Below are 27,705 nucleotides of genomic sequence, written 5' to 3'. Positions count from 1 at the left end.
CTTCACGAGTGAGATCCCAGTGGAAAGAACAGGTCATCAAAGAAGGAGGTACCTTTCTCTGAAGGGAGGAGAGGACTTCCACTTTGACTACGACCTTGTCTAAATATGATCAGAGTTGGTGAACTCAGGGGGCTTCCATAGCCTTGGCAACTCATGACAAGAGCTTAGGGTGATTACTGATGCCATAAACAAGAGTTACTATGCACTTACTCCTCATGTAGGATCTCTGTCCTTAATGTGCTATACATTGAGATTTAATGCTATAACTAGTACTTAAACAGTATTTTTCACTTTGTGTTTCTATGTGGGTGCAAACTGTTGAAATCTTTACTTAATATATACTAAACTGATATTCTGTATATAAAGAGAATTGAAAACGAATCTTAGCCGGCGCTGTGGCTCAATAGGCTAATCCTCCACCTAGCGGCGCCGGCACACCGGGTTCTAGTCCCGGTTGGGGCGCCGGATTCTGTCCCGGTTGCCCCTCTTCCAGGCCAGCTCTCTGCTGTGGCCAGGGAGTGCAGTGGAGGATGGCCCAAGTGTTTGGGCCCTGCACCCCATGGGAGACCAGGAGAACCACGTGGTTCCTGCCATCGGATCAGCGCGGTGCGCAGGCCACAGTGCGCCAGCCGTGGCGGCCATTGGAGGGTGAACCAATGGCAAAAGGAAGACCTTTTTCTCTGTCTCTCTCTCTCACTATCCACTCTGCCTGAAGAAAAGAAAAGAAAAGAAAAGAAAAGAGAAGAGAAGAGAAGAGAAGAGAAGAGAAGAGAAGAGAAGAGAAGAGAAGAGAAGAGAAGAGAAGAGAAGAGAAAAGAAAAGAAAAGAAAAGAAAAGAAAAGAAAAGAAAAGAAAAGAAAAGAAAAGAAAAGGAATCTTGATGTGAATGGAAGGGGAGAGAGAACGGGAAAGGGGAGGGTTGTGGGTGGGAGGGAAGTTATGGGGGGTGGAGAAGCCATTGTAATCCATAAGCTGTACTTTGGAAATTTATATTCATTAAATAAAAGTTAAAAAAATAAAAATAAAACAAAATACTGAGAGCTATTTCAGTTAGGTAATGTATCAGAGAAAAGCTGCATTACTTTAAGAGAAATTATAATTTCTTTAAAAGGCTGAAAATTTCATTTGTTTCAGTGACTCAAATTATGTTGACTGATTAAATTTGTAGAATCTAATTGAATGCTCCCAAATTCAATATACCATAAGAAATTTGCATTTTAATTAATAGCTTAAAATCTGTCTAAAAAAGGAATCTATTTAGCTTATAAATAAAATTAAATACTATTTTTGCTGACTGCTGCACTATTAAAACTAGGAAAATATCATGGCTTTAGATGATAGTTGAAAATGAATTAAAATTCCATAAAAATGCAAACCAATTTTAATGGTGAAAATTTTTCCAAACACTATGTACTTATCTATTACCTCACTAATCAATTTTTAAAATCTTTTTAAGTACTAAAATTTTAAAATTTTTTAAAAATTTTTATTAATATAAAGAGAACAGGTTTTACGTTTTTCATAGATACAACTCTAAGATAGTCATTCTTCCCTCCCTCCCTCAACCCTGTCTCCTTCCAACCTCTTTTTTTCCTTTAAATTTTTCAATGATATAATTTCAATGTATTTTATTTACAGTCTTAATGTACCACTAACTATAATGTTCAACAAGTAAAAGAAGAAAGTCCGCTGTTCCACAGGAGTATAGACAAGAATGAAAAACAATAATCGAATCATAAGATGGCAGCTTCATTCTTATACACTGCCAACGCAGAGGAAAGTCCTTCTGTCATAAGGCATGAGTAATTGGGGAAAAGAAGAGATTTTGAATCAAAAGCATTAGCACTCTTCCTCTTGTTCTGTAAGAGGAAAGCTTCGCTGATCCCTTTTGTGATTTTGCATAAGAGAATGTGGATTAGGTTTCTGTCACAGGTTTATTCCCAAAACTTGTGCCACTCACTTCTGCTTAGACAACAGAAAGAGGCCTTAGCTGTTCTCTAAGCTTCTAACATCCCCACCAAAGAATTATGAGAATCACATCCCATTTCACAATCCATAAGATAAACACAAATGATTTCCTGGTGATAGGACTTCAAAGGATTTTAATTAATCTTCATGACCATGATGTACGAAGTATTGGTCTACGTTCTTACACTGACATCAAGTACAACAGTTTTGTTGCATTACCATTTTTGTGACATTTCATTGTCTTAAGCAATAGCACCAATTCAGGAATGGGCATACATAGCTCAATAATGATCCAGCAGTGCAGTGTCCAATACAAGAGCTACTTGCCACATATGGCTATTGAGCATCTGAAATATTTTTAGTCCAAATTGCAATATGCTGCAAGTCTGAAGCATATGTCAGGTTTTAAAGATGTGTTACAAGGGCCGGCACCGCGGCTCACTAGGCTAATCCTCCGCCTAGCGGCGCCGGCACACCGGGTTCTAGTCTCGGTCAGGGCGCCGGATTCTGTCCCGGTTGCCCCTCTTCCAGGCCAGCTCTCTGCTGTGGCCAGGGAGTGCAGTGGAGGATGGCCCAGGTGCTTGGGCCCTGCACCCCATGGGAGACCAGGAGAAGCACCTGGCTCCTGCCATCGGATCAGCACGGTGCGCTGGCCGCAGCGCGCCAGCCGCGGCGGCAATTGAAGGGTGAACCAACGGCAAAGGAAGACCTTTCTCTCTGTCTCTCTCTCTCACTGTCCACTCTGCCTGTCAAAAAATAAAAAAATAAAAAAATAAAAATAAAAAAAATTAAAAAAAAAGATGTTACAAGAAATAATTAATGAGATTTATATTGATTAAGCACTAAAATGATAATGTTTTAGATATACTGGATTAAATAAAATATACTATTATAACTAACTGTTTCCTTTTTAATGTTTTACTGTGGCTATCTAAAAAAAAAATTAACCTGTGTAGTTCACATGATAATTCCAGCAAATAGTGTTGGATGAGCAATAACACCCCAATCAAGGGTAAAATTTAAACTTAAATTTCAAATATGAAAGCAATATTTGAGTTTCATATTTTTAATCAATCCTTGGTGAATATAATTTCTTAAAATGAGTTTCCTGTGATAATTTGGCAATAGGAAGTTAAAGATAATGTCTACTAATATAAATCCAACCTTGAATATTTGACACATGACTATGGGCAAAGCCACTGGGAAGAGTCTCCACCATTCATGAACACAAAGGAAACTGATTGGCATATGCGCCTGCACAAAAGGCTGTTCTTCTCCTGCATGGAAGGGAATAGAGATTATTTCTGGGCAAGAGCTTTCTCAGAAAACAATCTGAGGCTTCATCTATTCATGGCCAAATGACTAACTGACCCCAAAAGCTCTAAGGAGAAAACAGGGACCCAATAAACGTAGCCTGGCATATTTTTGTAGCAGTGCTTATGAATGGGCCATTGCCCAGTGAGACAATCCTCTGATTTCAGTAAATCAATTTCAGATCTGGGAATATAAAAAAAAATGTATCTAAGAACCATCCACAAGGACCAGAAAAATCAATGATGAAATAGTGGCATCTGACAAAAACTACTTTATTTTCTAGGAAATTCACTTTCCCTGGTCATTAGTTCTATTCTAAGTATTATGTGTAAGCAACTCAGCAATACCTTTATATGCATTCACTCTGCCCACAGAGACTCTGTAAGCAAATAAATCCACTAACATAAGAAATAAGCAGCAGGCTTTGTTTCTCTTTAAGAAAATAGACTGGGCTATCTGAAATAAATCAAAGTAACAGCTCTGTCTTTTACATTCTAGAAGTTTAGGGTCTAAGACTGAGGTAATGTTAAAAATCTGCTTGATGATTAATTATGTCTAAAGAAGACTTTGAAAAAAGGCATCCAACCAAGTTAGTTCTGTGCATACATATGTGCCAAAGTCTGAGTAGAAAATAAAGTGCCCAGAGTACTTCAATACTATCCAGGACCAAGGTGACATGGGTGGAGGGATGGAAGTCATTTCACTCTAAGATTTAGGAAGAAAGAGCATCATATCCAGCTCCATATATATGATTGTGAGAGAAAATTTCTGATTCCTTCACAAAATATTTCTGATTATTAAAGCCACTTGTTGATTTTAAATGCACCAAAAAATATAATCTGCTGGTTGGATAACAGGTACCAAAACATAAATAGAGGCCAGCGCCACGGCTCACTAGGCTAATCCTCCGCCTAGCGGCGCCGGCACACCGGGTTCTAGTCCCAGTCGGTTGGGGCGCCGGATCCTGTCCCAGTTGCCCCTCTTCCAGGCCAGCTCTCTGCTGTGGCCAGGGAGTGCAGTGGAGAATGGCCCGAGTGCTTGGGTCCTGCACCCCATGGGAGACCAGGATAAGTACCTGGCTCCTGCCATCGGATCAGCGTGGTGCGCTGGCCGCAGCGCGCTGGCTGCGGCGGCCATTGAAGGGTGAACCAACGGCAAAGGAAGACCTTTCTCTCTGTCTCTCTCTTTCACTGTCCACTCTGCCTGTCAAAAAAAAAAAAAAAAACATAAATAGAATGAATAAGTCTTGGTATTCCAAAATAGAGTGGAGTGACTATAGTTCGTGACAAACTATTACATGTTTTATGGAGAAACAGAAAAGAGAAGCTCATAGTTTCCAAAAATTAAGAAATGATAAATAAATGGAAATGCTAATTACCTGATTGCTAAAAATATACTGTATGCATGAACTAAAATATTGTACCATATTACATAAAACTGCACAAATACATATTTAAAGTCTCTTAGCAAATAAATTGGGATAGCTCCTTGGATGAAATAAAAAGACCATGTATACAAAAATATTACATATTTATATACAAGATCTGCTTTTAATGTTGAGTGATAGTTTATACTTAATCACATTAATAATTTTTCTATCTTATATAAATTATTCTACAAAAAGTCATGGTAAATCAGGAAGCCCATGCAAACTATGGTAGGGACCTGCCATTCAGAGCACATCTAAAGTTTGTTGGGCCCACCTAATGACAGCACACCAAGATTTCTGTAGCAGCTTTGGGATAGGGATTGAATAACCTCTTTAGTTAAACTTTGAAAACAAAATTCTGACATGGAGTTTCACAGAAAACCCCCTGTAAGTCTCCCTCAACTTCAAACAGCATGAAACCAAGTGAAAACTGGCCAAACTACTTTATTACAAAATAGTAAGACATCAGGGCACAAGAAAATAGTTTTATATGGCATTTCCCCATTATAAAAACAACATAGATCCAGTATAAAATTTCAAGGAAGAAAATATAAAAATGAAATTAAATATCCACAGGCTAGCACCCAGAGATGACAGTCTGCAGCATTTTGGTCTATGAATACATGCCAGTTATAGAGATGTATAGAAAGATTGGCACTACTACAGAGCAAAACTGTCTTGTGGCCTGATTTTCTTTCAAACAACATAATGCATTCACATTAATAAATGCAGCACTATCCCATCCTTCTTAATAGGCACTGAACACTGCATGGTATGATACACTATAAATCAGTTAGCTCCATCAAGATGGTCATTTAGATCATTGCTAGAGATTTATCACAACCAACCTGCATGTCACCCTGGATTCTTGCCTCACACTTCACTGTCCAAAGCACCCTGGCCACACCCAGCACATGCCTCTGGATATGCACTGAGGAGCAGACATTCCACTAAGCCATAGAAGCATTGTTAAAAGACAAAAAAAAATCAGAGGAGAAAACCAACAGGTGTTTCCACAAATGCCTAAAAATACACACAGAAATATAAAAAACATGAACAATGTTTCAATATTAGAATGTTAAAGACAAAGATTGATGAAATGCCTAAAAAGGAACTCAAGAATGATCATAAGATTACTCAAAAGCACAGTGAAGCAACTATATGAGATAAAGAAATCCATAAATGACATGGATGAAAAATTTTGCCAATAGACAGAGACACTGAAAAGAAAGCAAGCTGAAATATTAGAAGTTGAGAATTCAATATATCAAATAGAAAATACATCAGAGAGCCTTAACAAAAGATGTGTTAAGGGAAAAGAAAGAATATCTGACCTAGAAGACAAATCCATGAAAATATCTCAGGAAGGAGATAGATCTCAAGAATGAGAAGAAGAAGAAAGAAAAAGAATGAGAAGGAGAAAGGAAGAAAAGCAAGAAGAGGAAGAGGAGAATGTGGAGGACGAGGAGGAAGAGAAAAAGAAGGAGGAGGAGGATAATTTTAAAAAAACTTAAAACAGTGTTTGAGATGTATGGGATACTATCAAAAAATCAAACATGCCTTAGGATTTCCTGAAGATGCAAAACTAGAGAATAGATTACAAGGCCAACTCCATGAAATAATAGCAAAAAACTACCCTCAATTGGAGAAATATAGGGAAATCCAACTACATGAAGCACACGGAACTCCTAATAGACATGAACAGAAAAGATCTTCCCCATGACATATTACAGTCAAATTTTCAACAGTAAAACATAAAGAAAAGATTCTAAAATGTACACAAAATGCCAGATGACATTCAGAGTGTCTCCAATTACACTAACAGTGAATTTCTCATCAGAAAACTCACAGGCTAGGAGAAAATTGAGAGACATAGTCCAAGTCCCAAAAGAAGAAAAGTCAACCAAGAATACCCTGCAAAGCTTTCACTTATAAATTAAGATGAAATAAAGACTTTCAAAACAAACATAAATTGAAAGAATTTGTCAACACTGATACAGCCTTACAAATGATACTTAACAATGTGCTACAAATAGAAACAGAGAACAACAGTTATCATTATCAAAGAATGTGAAGACAGAAAATCTCCTAATAAAAGCACAAAGGAAATCCAAACAAACCATAGAAATATTTATGGAAACACAACAGGACCACATCATTACTTATCAATAAAAACCTTAAATGTAAATGACCTAAATTCTCCAATTAAAAGATACAGACTGGCCGGCACCATGGCTCAATAGGCTAATCCTCCACCTTGCGGCGCCAGCACATCAGGTTCTAGTCCCGGTGGGGGCGCCGGATTCTGTCCCAGTTGCCCCTCTTCCAGGCCAGCTCTCTGCTGTGGCCCGGGAGTGCAGTGGAGGATGGCCCAAGTGCTTGGGCCCTGCACCCCATGGGAGACCAGGAGAAGCACCTGGCTCCTGTCTTCAGATCAGCGTGGTGCGCTGGCCACAGCGTGCTGGCAGAGGTGGCCATTGGAGGGTGAACCAATGGCAAAAGGAAGACCTTTCTCTCTGTCTCTCTCTCTCTCACTGTCCACTCTGCCTGTCAAAAAAAAAAAAAAAAGATGCAGACTAGCTAAATGGATTTAAAAACAAGACCCATCTATTTGCTGCCTACAAGAAACACACCTCAACACACACATTCTGAAAGTGAAAGGATTGTAAAAGATAATCCATGCTAAAGGAATGCAAACTCAAGCAGTTGTAGCCATCCTAATATCAGACAAAATAGACTTTAACACAAAAACTGTTAAAAGAGACAAAGAAGGGCAGCACATATTGATTGAGGATCAATTCAACAGGGAGATGTGAGTATAGTAAACGTATATTCACCCAATACCAGGGCACATGGTTACTTAAAACAAATATTAATGGATCTAAAGAGAGACACAGACTTCATTATAATAATAATGGGGGACTTTTACACCCCACTTTCATCAATGAACAACTCAACTAAACAGAAAACCAAGAAAGAAACAACAGAACTAATCTACCCTATGGATAAAAAGGATCTAGAAAAACAAGAAAAAAAAAAAACAAAATTAGTAGTGGTAAAGAAATAGTTAAAATTAGAGAATAAACAAAATTTGAAAAAATACAAAAGATTAGTGAAAGGAAGAGCTGATTTTTTTTTGAAAAAATAATCAAAATTGATATACCTTTGGCCCAACTAACCAAAAAAGGATGGAGGAGGAGAAGATCAAATTAATAAAATCTGAGATGAAAAGGAGATATTATGCTATATACCACAATTAAAAGAATAATCAGGCAGTATTACAAACAGCTATATGCCAACAAATTAGGAAACCTAGAATAAATGGATAGATTTCTAGATGAGAACAACCTAAAAAGTTGAGTCATTAAGACATAGATAATCTAAACAGACCAATAACCAAGAAATTCAATCAGTAATAAAGATGCTTTCAACAAAGAAAAGACCAGGACCAGATGGCTTCAGTGCTGAATTCTACAAGACATTTAAAGAAGAACTGACTTCAATTCTCCTCAGACTATTCAAAACAATTGAAAGGGAGATAATCCTCTCAAACACCTTCTATAAGGCCAGCATCACCTTAATTACAAAGCCACAAAAAAGATGAAAATAAATGTAAAAATCTTCAACAAAATACTAGCTAATTAAATCCATCAACATATCAGAAATATCCTTTACCCAGACCAAGTGGGATTCATCCCTGGTATGCAGGGATGGTTCAACATATGCAAACCAATAAATGCAATACATCACACTAACTGCTGGTGAGGAATTTCAGCATGTTGCCAACAACCGGGATGCCTTGCCCCTGGTAAACCACAGCTCCTAAAGTGTGGCCACAGGGAGCTTCATGGGGAATCCATGGCCCCAAAGCAGCTGTGGCCTTATGCTTAAGTCAGGCCATTTCAGGACAATCTCATGCCCTCATATGAGGAGAAGATCCAGATGTCTCTAGTTTCTTTCTGGGGCATGTAGAGGGGAGTGATGTGGTCTGGCTCCACTTGTTTGATATCCATAAGGCATGTTAGAACCAGATTCCTCAAGAGCAGCTCACAACTCAAGATGTTCTGGAGACTTACCAGAAGGTTTTGAATTCACTCAGAGACACTGCGATGTCACAGACAAGAGAAATGCTGTGAGACCAATCCAGCCACTGAGAGGATGAAGGGCTGAATCTGAAGCTTTTAGCTTGAGCTTCATGGTTTATTATTCTTTCCTATTCAGCCGTGTGGTTCTTCCTCTACATCCACATGCACATTTTAGTGTGTTCTACCTCTCCTGGCAACCTGCATGTAAGTTGCTAATAGGAGCTGACTAAGCCTGGTTTTTCATCTGGCTCACTTTCCTAAGGCCAGCTGCTTCCTAGTGAGGATGCACAGAGGCAGTGGATCTAACCAGCATTGGAAGGAAGTAAAAAAAAATGTAGCCATAAAGAGGCTTCCCCTACTCTCATGATTGAATATATACACTTGCAAGAAATACATACAGAAGGATTTTTACATGGTAGTCTATGAAAGAAACACATAATAATTCTTCAAGGAGCATTTCTCCCCTAATTTAAAAAATGTTGTTGACCATGCAGGGTCCCTAGGATTTAGTGGTCTGTTTCTGCTGGCACCCAAGGAGGGCCTTTTCATGCTGTGGATGATCATCCAATGAAGCTCACATGCCATCTTCTTCACATGAATGAAGAAGCCATGTTAGACCCTCCCAGAGGTTTTGAATGGACAAGAATCTTTAGAACAGCAAGTGTGAGGGGAAACAGTAACCTATGTTGCTGTCTCTGGTGGTGCTTGTGAAATTCCTGTTGACCTTGCAGCTGGGATTTCTGTGTCCAAAACTGAACATTTTCCATAAATATCACCTGTCACTGGGAGATATCAAGACCTTCCACTCGACATGGGTGATTCAGTTCTTGAAAAAGTTCTCTGCAATGAAGCTGTCATCCTTCCTGCAAGGAGTGAGTGGATTTGGTGCACTTTGATGATCACGAATAAGATGGTGAGTTGCTGTGAACTTTGCAGTAGACTCTGCCTTTCTCAAACTCAAGTAGGCATCAGAATCCCCTGGAATAATGGAGCACTTGGTCTCCGGCTCAGTGGTTTTGGGGTAGAATCCAAGAACCTGCATTTATGACTGTTTGCTACATGATGCCAACAATACTGACCTGGAAACTCTAAGGAGGGCCCCTCAGACAATACAAGTAGGGCAGTGTCATCCCTATGGGATGGGGCGGATTCGGGAATATGCTTGCCTGGAGTATTTCCACTGTCACTGCGGAGTTCATGGGAGCATTCCCTTCATCTTGTGTTTGGTTTTTTTGTTATACAAACTCATAACATAACTTTCTAGGGTGGCTATAATCTAATCTTGGCAGGAGAAACTGGGACCCTCATTGTCCGTGGGAAAGTAGAAAATGTAGAAATGGTACAGCCATTTTGGAAAACAGTCTGGCAATTTCTCATAAAGTAGACTTTTCATGTACCAGCAGTTTTCCCAAGCATGAGGGTTCTTCAAACAATACAATTCAAAATGTATATTATAACAACACCATATATAGATTTCAAGATTACTTTGCATCAGGTGTGGGTATTTGGTATAGTGATTAACACATTGATTAGGGTGCCTGTATCTAATGTCAGAATGTCTGGGTTTCCAGCTCCAGCTCCTGATTCCAGCTTCTTGGGAGGTAGCAGGAGATGGCTGTAGCAGTTTGGTCCCTATCTGGATTGAGTTTCTGGCTCCTTTATTTGGCCTGGCCCAGCCGTGGTTTCTGAGGGTACTGAGAAGTGAAACAGTGGATATGGAGCTCTCTCTTTGTGCCTCTCAAATTAAAAAAAAAAAAATTTTGCAACAAAATTTTTAATTCCATTTTCCATGAACTTTTGTAGTCCCTTCTTACTTCCTAAGAGAACAGAAAACATATCCTTGCTATATGTAATGTTCGTGGTAGCATTATTCATAATAGGCAAGAGGTAAAAACCTAAATGTCAGTCAGCCAATGAATGGATGTGTGGCATATCCACACAATACAGCATTGTTCAGCCTTAAAAGGGAATGAGGCTGCATGCTAAAAAATGGGTGACTTTCTTTTAAAAGAATGTTTCTTTTTCATCTATATGAAAGGCAGAGAGACAGAAAGGGAGAATCTTCCATCTGCTGGTTTACTCCCCAGATGCCCACAATGAGCATGGCTGCACCATGCTGAAACCAGGTGCCTGGAACTCCCTCTAGGTCTCCCACATGAATGGCAGGGACCCAAGCACTTGAGTCATCATCTGCTGCCTCCCAGGATGCATTAACAGGAAGCTGGATCACAAGCAGAGGTGCTGGGACTCAAACCAGCACCCTGATATAAGATGTGGGCATCCTGAGCTTCACCATCTGTGCCACAACATCTGGCCCCATGGGTGAACCTTGAAAACATTATGATAAGGGAAAGAAGTCAGTTACAAAAACTATATACCATATGATTCCACTTACATGAAATGCCAGAATAGGAAAATCCATAGAAATGGAAAAGTTGGTGTTTTCCAGGAGTTGGCAGGGTGCTGGGCATGAAAAATGAAAACTGACTGCTAATGGTTGGGTGGTGATGATAGTATTCTGAATTTGAATAGCAGTGATGGTTGCACAATTCTGTCAGGCTACTGAATACACTGAATTGTATAAAAAGGGCAAATTTTATGGTATGTGAATTATATCTCAATATAGCTGTTCATGGAATCAAAAATTCTGCCGTTGGGGCCAGCGCTGTGGCGTAGGTATTAGAGACCCTGTCTGCAGTGCCAGAATCCCATATGGGAGCCAGTTTGAGTTCCAGCTGTTCCACTTCCAATCCAGTTCTCTGCTATGGCCTGGGAAAGCAGTAGAAGATGGCCCAAGTCCTTGGGCCCCTGCAACCACATGGGAGACATGGAAGAAGCTCTAGGATCCTGGCTCTGGATTAGCCCAGCTCCAGCCATTGCCACCATTTAGGGAGTGAATCAGGGGATGGAAGACCTCTCTCTCTCGCTCTATCTCTGCCGCTCTCTCTGCTCTGCCTCTGCCTCTCTGTAACTCTGCCTTTCAAATAAATAAATAAATCTTTTTTAAAAAATAAATGCTTAAAATTTAAAAATTATAAAATGTGAAAATGATTTTTTCTATATATTTTTCTTATAAAGTGTCTTGTAAATAGAAATTCTGTTTCTAAATCATGGCATTCTCCTTGGGGGAAAATACCTCAATATTTTCTTCTTTATTAACTGAAGTTAACATACACTTTTAATAAAGATCAAAGTAATTTTAACAATGGGAATATAAAGGATAAGAACAAACATTATATTATTCAAATAATTAGCAAATTTAAAGAACAATGTAGCTTGTTCAATGCCCCCATATCCAATACTTTTTTTAAATACATACATAATATAAATAACAGAAAAAAATTAGAACACCATCTGCAACTAAAAATATTGAGTCCTTTAACTTTAAAAGGCTATATTTTGGTCTAGTATTTTTTTTTCACTCCTCTTGTTTTCACCTTAAAACAGCACATAAGCTTCAGAAAAAAAAAAAAAAAACTCTGATTCTCACAATTCACAATGCCACACTCTCAGCCTGAGAAAAAACATTAATTATTTCTAAAAGTCTTCAGTATAAATCATATCCCTAAATTGCTAATCCCCAAAATGAGGAATACAGAAGCCAAAAAATATTTCAGAACTTTTTAAAAAGTCAAACAACAGAAAGAACACTACTAAAACTCTATACTAAATCAAATATTCTGGAAGTCTTTTCCCAAGCTTTAAAATAAAATACATAACTGCTCTAGAGCCAGAATTGTAAAACTGAATAAAAACACATATACTGACCAGCTAAAATGAGCCAGACCCTATGCTATGAGCTCTCATACGTGATCAGTAATTTACCTTATCCAGAGAAGGAAAATAGCAGACAACTGGCTTCACATTCGCTCTGTCAGTCTTCTAAATGCACATTCTATAACCAGATTACAAATGGCTTCTTGGGAGTCAAGACTGACTGCCCGTACTCTGAAGAAAGGGTGGGGAAGTCTCAGGGCCTCAGCACTGCAGATGCAGTGTGAGCTCGGGCTGGTGAAAGATTACTCAGAGATCACTCTGGTCAGCAAGTAAGACTAACCATATCCCAGCATGCAGTGACAGGGGACAAGGTACAGCAATACTTCTAAGTAAGACCAGATGGTCTTCCTGTTTACTACCCTCATAGGACACTTTCCTTGAATAAGAGAGAGCACATCTTAAAAAAAATGTAAACTAAGGGAAAAGTTATCAGGAAAAACATACCAGTTCAATAAAACTAGCCACAGAAAAGGTTTTGGTGCTTTTCAATAAAAAATGTTTTAAATTGAAACAACAGGGTTTTCTTCGTTTTGTTTTTACTACACCAACATTTCTATCACATATATGAAGTAATCATTTGGAAGAGTCAAAAAACTTTCAAATAACACGTTTTCTGTTTCATATACGTCTATTCCTGTACCAAGATCTAAGAAAAGAAAGGATGTCCAAATTACACCTAAGAAACAGGAATTATCTGGAAAAGCATCAACAGTGCCAAATAAATAAATATGATATGAAATTCTAAACTCTGAGTTGCTCATATGCTTCAGAGAAACATGTAACAGTCTCTGCTCTGATATTATCAAGTTTTGATCATAGCAAATCTCAGTGGTTTCCTATTGCTTTATTTTATACAAAATTTTAGAATTAAAAGCCCTCAGAGAGGAGCTAATTTATTCATTTTTGAATGATAACATTCTTAGTGTTCAATGACCTTTTTCCAAGCTCATACAACTTATAGGTAACACATCTGGAATTAGAACCTATGTTTCTTAACTACATGGTATTTTCACTTCTCAGTCACACTTATTCTCCTCTCCATGCAAAGTTGCTGTTCAGTGTTGCCCAATGTATTAGCCTATAAAATATTTTGAGACTTTTTTTCAAAATTGCACTTTTTAAAAATGTGTGAATTTCTCAGTTATCTACCCACAGAATAAGACTTTCTACAAACTGGGTCAGAGAACCCAGAAATACCATATGTTGATTAATTCAACCTATTCATGGTATTATCCTATTCCTAACTTCTTATGTAAGTCACTTGACCATACTGGTACTTGATTTTCTTATCTATAAAAATGAAAGAATGGACTGCATGATCTCCAAGATACCACTAGCTTTAAAAATTTTACACTTTGTGATGTGTTTACAAATCAATATTATAATGTATTCTACTTCTGTTCTCCTTTTCCTCATAGCAAACTCAGATAATACTACCAGTAAACCTCAAGAGCTGAGATACTGAAGCATTCCTTATTTAGGAAACATGCCACAACATGCCAAAGTGTTTATCAATAAAACATGCTGGTATTTGACCCAAATGAAAAAAATCAAAAAGGACCATTGCCACAATTTTCAAAAGCATGGGAGGGCCGGCGCCATGGCTCACTAGGCTAATCCTCCACCATGCGGCGCCGGCACACCGGGTTCTAGTCCCGGTCGGGGCACCGGATTCTGTCCCAGTTGCCCCTCTTCCAGGCCAGCTCTCTGCTGTGGCCAGGGAGTGCAGTGGAGGATGGCCCAAGTGCTTGGGCCCTGCACCCCATAGGAGACCAGGATAAGTACCTGGCGCCAGCTGCAGCAGCCATTGGAGGGTGAACCAATGGCAAAGGAAGACCTTTCTCTCTGTCTCTCTCTCTCACTGTCTGCTCTGCCTGTCAAAAAAAAAAAAAAAAAAAAAAAAAAAAAAAGCATGGGAGTCTAATAAACTGAGAACTATGTCTCCTTCCTGTACTTTCCATCAGTTCCATTATATACTCCACCCGAGTTACCCAGCCTCTAAAAATGAAAGGTCTTAAAATACTGGAAGTATCTGGATTTTACTCTTTTAAACACACACACACACACACACACACACACTCCTCCACTCCAGGGAAGAAAATCTATAACCTGGCATGAGTAAGTACTGAGGCATATGGTAAAGGATCCAAAAAGTTCCATATGGAAAACTATAAAACAAGATGATAAAAATGACAAGGGTAAACACACTAACCTAGCAACCATGTATCCAGATGACTAATTAACTGCTGGTTGTTCATTAAGCATTTATTACATGTCCAATACTGTACTTGACACTGCAGATAGAAAGGAAAGGGGACAATTCAGCCCATGATCTCTAGGAACTTACAGTCCAGTTGGGGAGATAACCCAACAATAAACAGCACAGGACTACAAATAATTAAATGTTAAATTATGCACATAAGTGATGCAGTGTTTTGGAGAACAGGAGGGCTAGGTAACATCAGATTAGTTAGGAAAGCTAACTTTGAGATAGGAACACTGAGCTGAGTCTGAACCTGAGGAGTTTTAGCTGAACAGAGGCAGGAGAAGTCCTAGGTTCAGAGGAATACATCAGCCTCCATATCCATGTTTCCTCATCCACAGATTCAACCAATCATGGATTGAACTTTTGCAATCAATAATGATTACTACTGGCTGAGAGTCACAGAAGGAGTTTGGATTAAGGGTACCAAAACATAGTTAGAATCAGTAAGTTCTAGTGTTCCACTATAGTCACCCTATAGTTCACAGTAACATATCATGTATTTTATGAATAAACAGAAGGGAACCTGAAGCCTCCAAATATAAAGTAATGATAAGAAGAGGAAAGTTAATCACTTGACTTGACTAGTATACACTATACGCATTTATTGAAATATCTCAATATGAAAAATTAAATAATACAAATTTAATAAAACATTCAAAAAATTGCATCAGCACTGGAGACTTATAAAAAGAAATAGAAGAAGATACCAATAAATGGATGTCGCTCCCCCTCTTCGTGGAGGAACGACACAGGACCCTGCGTTGTTCTTTTGTCTGCTCGGCCCTCCCCGGGTTTGCTGCTGGTCCTTCCCGGGTTGGCTGCTGGTCCTTCCCGGGTTGGCTACCATCCCTTCCACCTCTGTGGAAGGGCGGTTCCCCCTGCCACTTTCCCCACTTCCGCGGGGGAGCGGCACACCACCAGCCGGCTCTCTCGGGGGCTGCACAGGTGTTCCCCTTAGATGTTCCTGGTGCATGCCGTCTCTCTCCTCCTTTATAGTCCTCTTCCACCAATCCCAACTCGGCTGCCCACACGCCGAGTACGCTGCTCTCCTCCAATCAGGAGCAGGATCAGCTCCTGGAGGTCAGCACTCAAGTTGGCAAGAGGCAGCTGCGTAGAAGCTGTTTTCTTCTCTCCCAGCGCCATATTGTGGGAGAGCAGATGCATAGAATAAGTCTTAATTCCAGTAACTTAGTCCAGTCCGGGTTGCTCCCCACAATGGAAAAATCTTCCATGCTCATGGATTGGAAGAATCAATATCATCAAAATGCCCATTCTCTCAAAAGCAATTTATACATTCAAAGTGATACCAATCAAAATACCAAAGACATTCTTTGCAGATCTGGAAAAAATGATGCTGAAATTCATATGGAGACACAGGAGACCTCGAATAGCTAAAGCAATCTTGTACAACAAAAACAAAGCCGGAAGCAACACAATACCAGATTTCAGGACATACTACAGGGCAGTTGTAATCTAAACAGCAAGGTACTAGTACAGAAACAGATGGATAGACCAATGGAACAGAATAGAAACACCAGAAATCAATCCAAACATCTACAGCCAACTCATATTTGATCAAGGGTCCAAAACCAATCCCTGGAGTAAGGACAGTCTATTCAATAAATGGTGCTAGGAAAATTGGATTTCCACGTGCAGAAGGATGAAGACCCCTACCTTTCACCTTACACAAAATCCACTCAACATGGATTAAAGACCTAAATCTACAACCCAACACCATCAAATTTTTAGAGAACATTGGAGAAACCCTGCAAGATATAGGCACAGGCAAAGACTTCTTGGAAAAGACCCCGGAAGCACAGGCAGTCAAAGCCAAAATAAACATTTGGGATTGCATCAAATTGAGAAGTTTCTGTACTTCAAAAGATACATTCAGGAAAGTGAAGAGGCAACTGACAGAATGGGAAAAAATATTTGCAAATTATGCAACAGATAAAGGGTTAATAACCAGAATCTACAAAGAGATCAAGAAACTCCACAAAAACAAAACCAACAACCCACTTAAGAGATGGGCCAAGGACCTCAACAGACATTTTTCAAAAGAGGAAATCCAAATGGCCAACAGACACATGAAAAAATGTTCAAGATCACTAGCAATCAGGGAAATGCAAATCAAAACCACAATGAGGTTTCACCTCACCCCAGTTAGAATGGCTCACATGCAGAAATCTACCAACAATAGATGCTGGAGAGGATGTGGGGAAAAAGGGACACTAATCCACTGTTGGTGGGAATGCAAACTGGTTAAGCCACTATGGAAGTCAGTCTGGAGATTCCTCAGAACCTGAATATAACCCTACCATTCAACCCAGCCATCCCACTCCTTGGAATTTACCCAAAGGAAATCAAATTGGAAAATAAAAAAGCTATCTGAACCTCAATGTTTATTGCAGTTAAATTCACAATAGCTAAGACCTGGAACCAACCCAAATGCCCATCAACAGTAGACTGCATAAAGAACTTATGGGACATGTACTCTATAGAATACTATACAGCAGTCAAAAACAATGAAACCTGGTCATTTGCAACAAAATGGAGGAATCTGGAAAACATCATGCTGAGTGAATTAAGCCAGTCCCAAAGGGATAAATATCATATGTTCTCCCTGATCGGTGACAACTAACCAACCACAAAAAAGGAAACCTGTTGAAGTGAAAGGGACATTATGAGAAACAGTGACTTGATCAGCTCTTGTCCTGACTGTTGAGTACAATGTAATACTTTATCCATTTTAGTATTTTTTTATTCTAGTACTATTGGTTGAACTCTGTAATTAACACATAATTATTCTTAGGTGTTTAAATTTTAACTGAAAAGTGATCCCTGTTAAATATAAGAGTGGGAATAGAGAGGGAGGAGATGTACAGTTTGGGACATGCTCAAGCTGACTTGCCCCAAATGGTGGAGTTAGAAATGTGCCAGGGGATTCCAATTCAATCCCATCAAGGTGGCATGTACCAATGCCATCTCACTAGTCCAAGTGATCAATTTCAGTTCACAATTGATCACAATGATAGGTCTAAGAGTCAAAGTGATCACACAAACAAGACTAGTGTCTGCGAATACTAACTGATAGAATATAAAAAGGGAGAGAACGATCCAACATGGGAAGTGGGATACACAGCAGACTCATAGAATGGCAGATGTCCTAAACAGCACTCTGACCTCAGAATCAGCCCTTAAGGCATTCAGATCTGGCTGAAGAGCCCATGAGAGTATTTTAGGCATGGAAAGCCAAGACACTCTGGGGGAAAAAAAAAAAAAAAACACCTAAATGAAAGATCTCCAAGAGTGAGATCCCAGTGGAAAGAACGGGTCATCAAAGAAGGAGGTACCTTTCTCTGAAGGGAGGAGAGAACTTCCACTTTGACTATGACCTTGTCTAAATAAGATGGAAGTCAGCAAACTCAAGAGGCTTCCATAGCCTTGGAAACTCATGACTAGAGCCTAGGGAGATTTCTGATGCCATAAACAAGACTGTCAAATTGTTAAGTCAACAATAGGAATCACTGTGTACTTACTCCTCATGTGGGATCTCTGTCCTTAATGGGTTGTCCAATGTGAATTAATGCATAACTAGTACTCAAAAAGTATTTTACACTTTATGTTTGGTGTGGGTGAAAACTGATGAAATCTTTACTTAATACATACTAAATCAATCTTCTGTATATAAAGATAATTGAAAATGAATCTTGATGTGAATGGAATGGGAGAGGGAGTGAAAGATGGGAGGGTTGCAGGTGGGAGGAGTATTATCAGGGGGAAAAGCCATTGTAATCCATAAACTGTACTTTGGAAATTATATTTACTAAATAATATTTTATTGCTGTAAAAAGAAAAAGAAAAAGCAGTAGATCATAAAATTTGGGAAAAATGGGGAAGAAAATGAAAGAGAAATAAATTATTAATTGTAAATTACATGCAAAGTAAATTGACCCCAAAAAAGAATAAAATTAAGGAGACCTGACATTTTAATAGACTTGTTATTCTACTGAATACAATTTTTTTTATTTATTTTGAGAGAGAGAGATCTTCCATCTGCTGGTTCATGCCCAAGATGCCACAATGCCTAAGCCAGGAGTCAGGAGCTTCATTTAGGTCTCCCACATGGATGGTGGGGACCCACACACTTAAGTCATCTCGTGATGCTTTTCTGACATCATTCACAGGGAGCTGGATCAGAACTGATGCAGCCAGGACACAAACTGGTGCCATGTGAAGTGCCAGTGTCACAGGCAGCAGCTTTACCTGTTCAGCCACAATGCTGGCTCCAACACAATTTTTCTTTAGTTCAAATTCTATTGTATGACATTTCTGGATGCACTGATAATGCTTTACAGATGAGCAATTTCCAGAAATGCTTTAACCAGGTGTTAACTGAACAGAATCTTACAATTTAATACATTATACCTTATAACCAAAACAGGTTTCTGTCATTTTTTTGAAAGATTTATTTAGTTACTTGAAATGCAGAGTTACAAAGGCAGAGAAAGAGACATAGAGAGGACTTCCATCTGCTGGTTCACTCCTCAACTGGCCGCAATGGCCACAGCTGTGCTGACCCGAAGCCAGGAGCCAGGAGTTTCTTCTGGATCTCCAACATGGGTGCAGAGGCCAAAGGACTTGGGCCATTTCTGCTGCTTTTCAAGGCCATAGCAGAGAGCTGGATCAGAATCGGAGCAGCCAGGACTCAAACTGGCACCCATATGGGATGCTGGCACTGCAGGAGGAGGCTTTACCAGCTATGCCACAGCACAAGCCCCACATTTCTTTTATTAACTGATCTTCCTTTAAGGCAATTATTTACAAAGCAGATTGTTCTGAATATTTTAGTAAATAACAAACTTGTAAATCTCTGAAGGAAATTTCCAGCCACCAATACCCCAAGAAAACATGTTGAACAACATGAAACAATCTTTCATTGTGATTAACAATTCCGAATGGGGCAAGCACTGTGGTGTAGCTGATAAAGCCAGTGCAGCACCAATATCCCATATGGGTGCCAGTTTGAGTTCCGGTTGCTCTACTTCCAATCCAGCTCCCTGCTACTGTGCCTGGGAAAGCAGCAGAAGAGGCCCAAGTGAGAGATCCAGAAGAAGCTCCTGGCTCCTGACTTAAGACTGTCCCAAATTCAGCCATTGCGACCATTTGGGGAGTGAACAAGAGAATGGAAGGTTTCTTCTCCTCTCCTCCCCTCTTCTCCTCTGTACCTCTGCTTTTCAGATAAATAAATTAATAAAAACAATTCTGAATAATGTTAGATATAAATCAGATCAAAGCAACCATACTCTTACATCTCAAAAAGAAGTAGAAAATAAAATGTAAAGGAATGTCCTAAAGGAGTGCCTTTAGCAGGAAAAACAAAAAGTATCAGCACAATATAAGGGAAACTAGCTCTCACCTTCTCATTTTTCCTCTATTCAAGGGAGTCTTCTACACCAGAGAGAAACGTCCCTTCTCTGTCCACACCAGTAACGAAAGAAATAGCAATTTCTGCCATTCTGCAGTGGCATTATGCCAGGGCTTCTGAGTCCTGGTAGCAATTTAACTCAGAAATTCTGTAGTTGCTTAACAGCCATTAGTAACAGAGTATGAATTAACCCAATGCTGTCTTCCCTGGTGGTCACTATTGATAGCTCCAGTACTTCTTTGGGAGTAGAAGGGGTGTCTCACCTCTTTGACATTAGAAGGAAGGAACAGGAGTAATGATTATCACAGGAATTAGTGCTATAAATTGTAACTGTGAACATAGTTTAGTGAGTGAGGAATGAGTTCTCTAAAACTCAGAAGAGCTGACTTACTGTGGGGAATGTTTGGGAATAGCCTGAGACAGATCCAAAGCAGATTCATCATGCAAGTCAGGCTGCACACCACCCACCCACCACCACCCAGCACCTTGTACAAAAAGAGAACACAAATTGCAACAGCAAAGGGAGAATTTTAATAGACATGAAATTTCAAAACTATGGGGCTAGGATTCTTCAGAATACTAATGTAGCTGGCACGAGTTTGCATTCTGACTCCAACAGTAGTAACTGCAGAAAGAAGTCTAATTTTTTCATTGTTGTTTTAAACTTACTTATGTAATATTCTACTTTATATTACAAGGTGGAACCGTTTCCATTGTTCCAATAATTGAACAACTTATTCCCTGTGTTCTGTGAATTCTATTAAGCACGTGGTTGTTTCCTACAGTCTCCCTTGACCTGAACTTTTCTACATTTTATGTTGCTCTGGCCTGGTAGAATCCTCCCTCCCCCAAAAATCCACAGAGCAACTGAAACCACCCACTACCACTCATTATATGGGCTTCATTTTGACCCAGGAAATAAAAATCAAAGTTTTCTGAAGGCTTCACATAATTGAGAGTGAGTTCTATTTTTAGTTTCTTCTCCATCCTCTACCTGCAAAGAGAGTTAGATTCTTTTATTTTACCTTTATATCCTTCTCTAAGCTCTTCCTTTTTTTCTATTGGAAGCTCTTTTACCAATACTTCTAAAGAGGGATACATGAAAATTGCAACCAACTTTTGCAACCATTATCAACTCAGCTGCTTTCAATTTTACTTTGGCGCTTTCAACTTAAAACATGAGAAAAATGGCACCCAAGAAAGCATGTGCTGCAACTTTATCACCAACTGTTACTGCCTCACCTTAATGCTCTGTGTGTGTGTGTGTGTGTTTATCTTTCACTTTCTTTAGAGCTCTGCCTTTCACATAAACAAATAAACCTTTAAAAAAAAAAGAAACTAAAACAGACCTTACTTCAAAATATCAATTGACAGGTTTCTGATAGCTAAGCTCAAACTTTTTTTTATCAAAAAACAAGAAATAAAGAAAAAGTCAAAGGAAAACCCTAACTATATTTCCCAAGATTTTACAAACAAGAGGGAAAAACACATCTATAATTATCCCATTGGCCATGCTCAAACAATAAGAACTCAGAGGTGGCAAAAGTTTAGTGCCATGATAACTTTTTATGCACCTGTTAGGAAAGAGGGTGACAAACATGTACATGGGATAAAAATTCTATGCTTGTAAAGCATGTGCTCAAAGAAGGGGGCGGCAACGTACTGATTGGCCAATAATCCTAACAATCTCCATATGCCTCTTCCTCATGAACAACCAAAGCACAGTTTTAAGAGTAAACGTGTTTTATTTCTTACCAACAAATTAAAGTATTTGGCAATAAATTTTAGGCAGATGGATTGGAATATTTTGGGAAATGCTAAGGGGTTGATTTTCCATTGCTTTTTAAACCTCGAGTCATAAAAATAAAATTTTGGCTAATCTAGTCTTCCTTCAAATTAAAGGAAACAGACATTGCTTTAACTTTCTTATCTGCATTAATCTGTGGAGCAGTTGTTAGCTTTAATTGGAAATTAAAATTCAAATAATTAGTAATACTGGATTCAGTACCACTAGTCCTCCAACAAAAGAAGAATGATTTTTAAAACAACCATGTACTTAGGATATTTTGAGGTCTAATCACCTTTTAGGGAACCTGTATTATCCTTTACATTGTCTATGTCAAAATTGAATAATTTTTTAAAGATATATTTATTTTTAAAGTCAGTGTTACAGATAGAGAGAGAGGGAAACAGAATGAGAAAACCACTGGCTCGCTCCCCAGATGATGGCAGCAATCAGTGATGGGCCAGGCCAAACCGAGTTGTTTCATCCGATTGTCCTGCATAGGTGGCAGGGACCCAAACACTTGGGTCATCTGCTGCTGCTTTCCCAAGTGTATTAGCAGGAGCTAGACTGGAAGTAGAACAGCTGTAATGCAAACCAGCATCCATATAGGATACTAGCATCTTAGTTGGCAGCTTTACCTGATACATAGGATGCTCCCTCATGAGTAAAATTTCTATACAAATATCTGTGTTTATGTTAAGCAGAAAAAACTCATGTTTCTTACTGGTACCCCACAAATCATTGGTCATTCTTGTTGACCATCTATCCAAAAAGACATTACATAAAAATAAAGCTTCACAGTTCCTTATGCAATTCTACTAGATATGCAATGGAATTATTCCTGTTTTAGGACTCTTTAGATCAATCACAGGGCCAATATTTACTGAATATCTGGTATTCATAGACCTTCATAAAAATTATTTTCACAGGCTGTCTTAATATACAGCTATAAAGAATTGTTCAGACTGACAATCTCAGTCTCTTAACATAGAATCTTCTGGGGCCGGCACTGTGGCATAGCAGGTAAAACCACCACCTGCTATGCTGGCATCTCATATGGGTGCCAGTTCGAGACCCAGCTGCTCCACTTCTGATCCATCTCTCTTCTGTGGCCTGGGAAAGCAGTAAAAGATGGCCCAAGTCCTTAGGCCCTTGCACTCAAGTGGGAGACCTGGAAGAAGCTCCTGACTCTGGCTTCGGACCGGCACAGCTCCGGCCATTGCGGCCAATTGGGGCGTGAACCAGTGAATGGAAGACCTCTCTCTCTCTCTCTCTCTCTCTGCCTCTACCTCTCTGTAACTATTTCAAAAAAAAAATAAAATCTTTTTAAAAAATCTTGTAAGAATACTTTTTAGAAACCTGAAAATAAAAATAAATCTTTAAGAAAATGCAGAAAGCCTAATGGTTAAGAATTTTCTTCACCACACACGTAACAGAACACAATGGTCAATCACAACCAGTCCTTCGTATTCCAGTATGAGGTTGATCTATTAATATTTTGTTCCTGATATTTGGATGATGACAAAAACCTAAAAGTGGAAGGGGGATCCCTTTAAGTGGTGTGCTGGAAGTGTCTCTCACCAGCTCAGGAGTCATCTCTTCCAAACCTTCAAATATCTCAAGTTGACAGCTTGAAGTAAGTCACATTGAAACTATTTACACCTCTATAACTTCCCCCCAAATACTCCCCTCTCCAAATAGTTATACAAATTTTGTCTTTTTGTCTATTCCAGGGCTCATTTTAGCTAGCAATGGTTATTTTGTACATAAGAAACCAATATTTTTTTTTAAAAGTAATACCTTGTAAGAACAGAAAATTGTGGTGATCACCATTGTGGCTTAGTTGGTTAAGGCAACATCCGAGAAATTGGCACCCCACAAGGGCACTGGTTTGTGTCCCAGCTGCTCCATTTCTGATTAAGCTGCCCACTAATGACCTGAGAAAAGCAGTGGAACATGGCCAAAATAATTGGGTCTGTGCCACCCAAGTGGGAGACCCAAATGAAGCTCCTGGCTTCTGGCTCCTGGCTTTGGCTTGCCAGCTATTGCAGCCATCTGGAGAGTAAACCAACAATGGAAGACATCTGCCTCTCCCTCTCTGTAATTCTGACTTTCAAACAAATAAATAAACCTTCTTTAAAAAAGAACAGAAAAGCACTAAGATTCCAAGTCTTCAGGGAACTTCCAAAAGATTCAGAGGGAGAAGACATGAGAAATGCATTGAGAGGCAGGTGCATAAAATACACTGAAGATGATGAGAGAGAATGCTGAGCAGGAAACTGCATCATTTGAAACCACTAGGAAGAGTTCACAGAAGGAGGGGAAGGGAGATTCAAAGATCTTAACTGATGGTTAAAATTTTGGTTAGCTGGAAACAGTAGAAAGCATCATCTCTAGTGGAGACACTGGATAGACTGAAACACAAGTAAAAGAATCAGGTGAACTGGCAATGGATATCGGGCAAGTATGAGGATGCCTGGCCAGACAGAAAGACAGAGGGAGCTACTCAAGTTCTGTGAAGAGAGAAGAGTTTAGGATACAAAGAGTTTTAGGATATCTCGATTTTGCTCAACTTTCTTTCTAATCTATGATAACCTCATATCCTTTACTTCTCAGACTTGCTAGACTAGAATTCATACACTACCACTAGCTTGGTGACCACTACCAGGTAACTCCCAGACTCCTGCTAGGACATAACAAGTACCAGGTGATGCCAGCTTTTACCTGAAACAACCATTGTTAGAGGTTCTCAAAGAAATGGTTTAGGTATACATTTCAGTCTAACCTTTGTCTTCAGGAAATTGTCAATTATTGTAATTTAAATGTGGTGATTCTCACTGTCAATATTTAAAACAGTATCAACATGCATTTTTAAGCCCTTCACTTAAAACCCCAAAGGACTCTTCCCACGAAAAATCACTTCTTCTTTATTGTTACATCTTATAAACATCTCTACCACTACTATTATTCTTAGTATTGTTAATAGCTTCCACAGACCCTGCTAACAGAAAGCCTGGGAAAGATGAAATGGAAGGGGAGGGAATGGGGAGAGAAAAGGGGGAGGAGGAGTTGATGTTACTTATCCAGAGCCTTCCTAGGCCTTTTTGCAGGTTACAGCTAACCCTCAGTAACTGTGAGATAGGAAGGCATTCAGGTTCAAGTCAATACTTTCATTAATGCACTTAATATGCATGCTTTCTTCCTTTTGGTTTGAGCATCTGACTCACTTCCTAGGCTTTAAGGACCCCAGGCTCTATGTACAGGAGATGGCTGCTTTGTGTTTGCAAAACTCCAGCTAACAATATGTCCATAGGGGTATTTAATAGAAAATTTTTGAATGGAAATAATGTTAGGAATGGTAATTAATTTTCCAAGTTAAATTCGAAAAGTTAAATGAAAAAAAAAATGGATCTTGACAAAAAAATTAGTGCAACATAAAAGCAAGAAAATGGAAGGTTTTCTCACCATTTCTGAGCAAAACTCCCATGCTATCATTATCCCTCCTAATCCTTATTCTTACTAAATAAAGTTGATGCTTCTCTAGACTTCTTAAATCCCTTTAACACAGGCCTAGCTCTCCATAATGTCTCTTTCACAAAAATTACTTTCACTCCTCTTGCTGAGTGTTTCCTTATAGAATGATAAATTGCAACAAAATGCAAGAATCATCAACATACTAATAAATAGCAACTCCTTCATTCTCCTAGTTGTTTCTTGAAGAACAATGTTTAGATTAATTAGCAACAATGAATGTCTCACTGGTAGAGCTCAAATTGTATCATGCGTATATGAGTATTATCAACATCCACGAACACCCAGGCCTCTGTAACTTTGAAAGAAGACAGGATGGCCGGCGCCGTGGCTCAATAGGCTAATCCTCCGCCTGTGGTGCCGGCACACCAGGTTCTAGTCCCGGTTGGGGTACCGGATTCTGTCCCGGTTGCCCCTCTTCCAGGCCAGCTCTCTGCTGTGGCCCAGGAGTGCAGTGGAGGATGGCCCAAGTCCTTGGGCCCTGCACCCGCATGGGAGACCAGGAGAAGCACCTGGCTCCTGGCTTCGGATCAGCGCAATGTGCCGGCTGCAGCGTACCGGCTGTGGCAGCCATTGGAGGGTGAACCAATGGCAAAGGAAGACCTTTCTCTCTGTCTCTCTCTCTCACTGTCCACTCTGCCTGTCAAAAAAGAAAGAAAGGAAGGAAGGAAGGAAGGAAGGAAGGAAGGAAGGAAGGAAGGAAGGAAGGAAGGAAGGAAGGAAGGAAGAAAGGAAGGAAGGAAGGAAGGAAGGAAGGAAGGAAGAAGAGAGATGGGAAGGGGGATAACAACAAAGCAAATGCCAGACTATTAGGAGGAAAGAAATAAGTAAAACTAGAGAAGAAATAAACAAAATTGAAACCAAAAAAAAAAAAAAAAAACAATAAAAAAGATCAGCAAAATGAAGAGCTGGTTTCTTGAAAAAATAAAATTGACACACCAATGGTTCAATTAACCAACAAAAAGAGAGAGAAGACCCAAATCAATAAAATCAGAGATGAAAAAGGAAATATAACAAAAGATACCAAAGAAATAAAAAGAATCATCAGGAATTACTACAAAGAGCTATATGCCAAAAAATCGGGGAAACTAGAAAAAGTGGATGGACTCCTGGACACACACAATCATCAAAACTGAGTCATGAAGACATAGAACACATAAACACAGCAATAACTAATAAGTATATTGAATCAGTAATAAAAACCCTTCCAACAAAAAGAAGTCCAGGTACTTATGGCCTCACAGCTGAATTTTACCAGACATTTAATGAACTAATCCCAATTTTTCTCAAGCTATTCAAAACAATTGAAAGGGATGGCATCCTCCCAAACCCCTGCTATGAAGCCAGCATTACCTTAATTCCTAAACTAGAAAAAGAAACAACACAGAAGGAGAACTATAGACCAATTTCCCTGATGAACATAGATTCAAAAATCCTCAACTAAATACTAGCCAATCAAATCCAACAACACATCACAAAGTTCATCCACCCAGACCAACTGGAATTCATCTTTGGTATGCAGGGATGGTTCAACATATGCAAATCAATTAACGTGATAGATCACATTAAAAAACTGAAGAACAAAAATATAACTATCTCAATAGATGCAGAGAAAGCATTTGATAAAATACAACGTACTTTTATGCTGAAAATCTTAAGTCAATTGGGTACAGAAGGAACATTCCTCAACATAATGAAGGCAATCTATGACAAATCCACAGCCACCATCTTACTGAATGGGGAAAATTGGAGGTATTCCCATTAAGATCTGGAACCAAGCAAGGATGGACACTGTCACTACTGCTATTAATATAGTCCTGGAAGTTTTAATCAGAGCCATTCAGCAAGAAAAAGAAATAAAAGGGATACAAATTGGGAAGGGGGAAGTCAAACTATCCTTATTTGCAGATGATATGATTCTACATATAGAGGATCCAAAAGACTCCACTGAGAGAATATCGGAACTCATAACAGAGTTTGGTAAAGAAGCAGGATATGAAATCAACACAGAAATATCAACAGCCTCTGTATAAACAAAAAATGTTATAGCTGAGAAAGAACTTTTAAGATAAATCCCATTCACAATAGCTACAAAAAATTAAATACCTTGGAAGAAATTTA

The 27,705-nt window shown here is 39.1% G+C and overlaps 1 protein-coding gene across 9 annotated transcripts in view; it reads right to left on the bottom strand.

Annotated features, from left to right (window-relative positions):
* HECW2 (HECT, C2 and WW domain containing E3 ubiquitin protein ligase 2) overlaps nucleotides 1–27,705 on the bottom strand; it is a 445,235-nt gene that overhangs the window by 267,641 nt on the left and 149,889 nt on the right. Inside the window, exon 1 of one of the 9 annotated variants that reach the window (XM_017342997.3) lies at nucleotides 20,259–20,711. The exons of 7 other annotated variants lie outside the window; for them this stretch is intronic. The gene's annotated coding sequence lies outside the window, so the exon portion shown is untranslated. Of the gene's footprint in view, nucleotides 1–12,621; nucleotides 13,249–20,258; nucleotides 20,712–27,705 lie in introns of those variants that run through there. One more of the 9 variants, XM_008258858.4, reaches the window with a different exon arrangement.

The sequence above is a fragment of the Oryctolagus cuniculus genome, chromosome 3, assembly GCF_964237555.1.
Source record: "Oryctolagus cuniculus chromosome 3, mOryCun1.1, whole genome shotgun sequence".
Lineage (NCBI taxonomy): Eukaryota > Metazoa > Chordata > Mammalia > Lagomorpha > Leporidae > Oryctolagus > Oryctolagus cuniculus.
The sequence above is the reverse complement of the archived record's forward strand: the minus strand, read 5'-3'. Positions and strand labels throughout refer to the sequence as shown.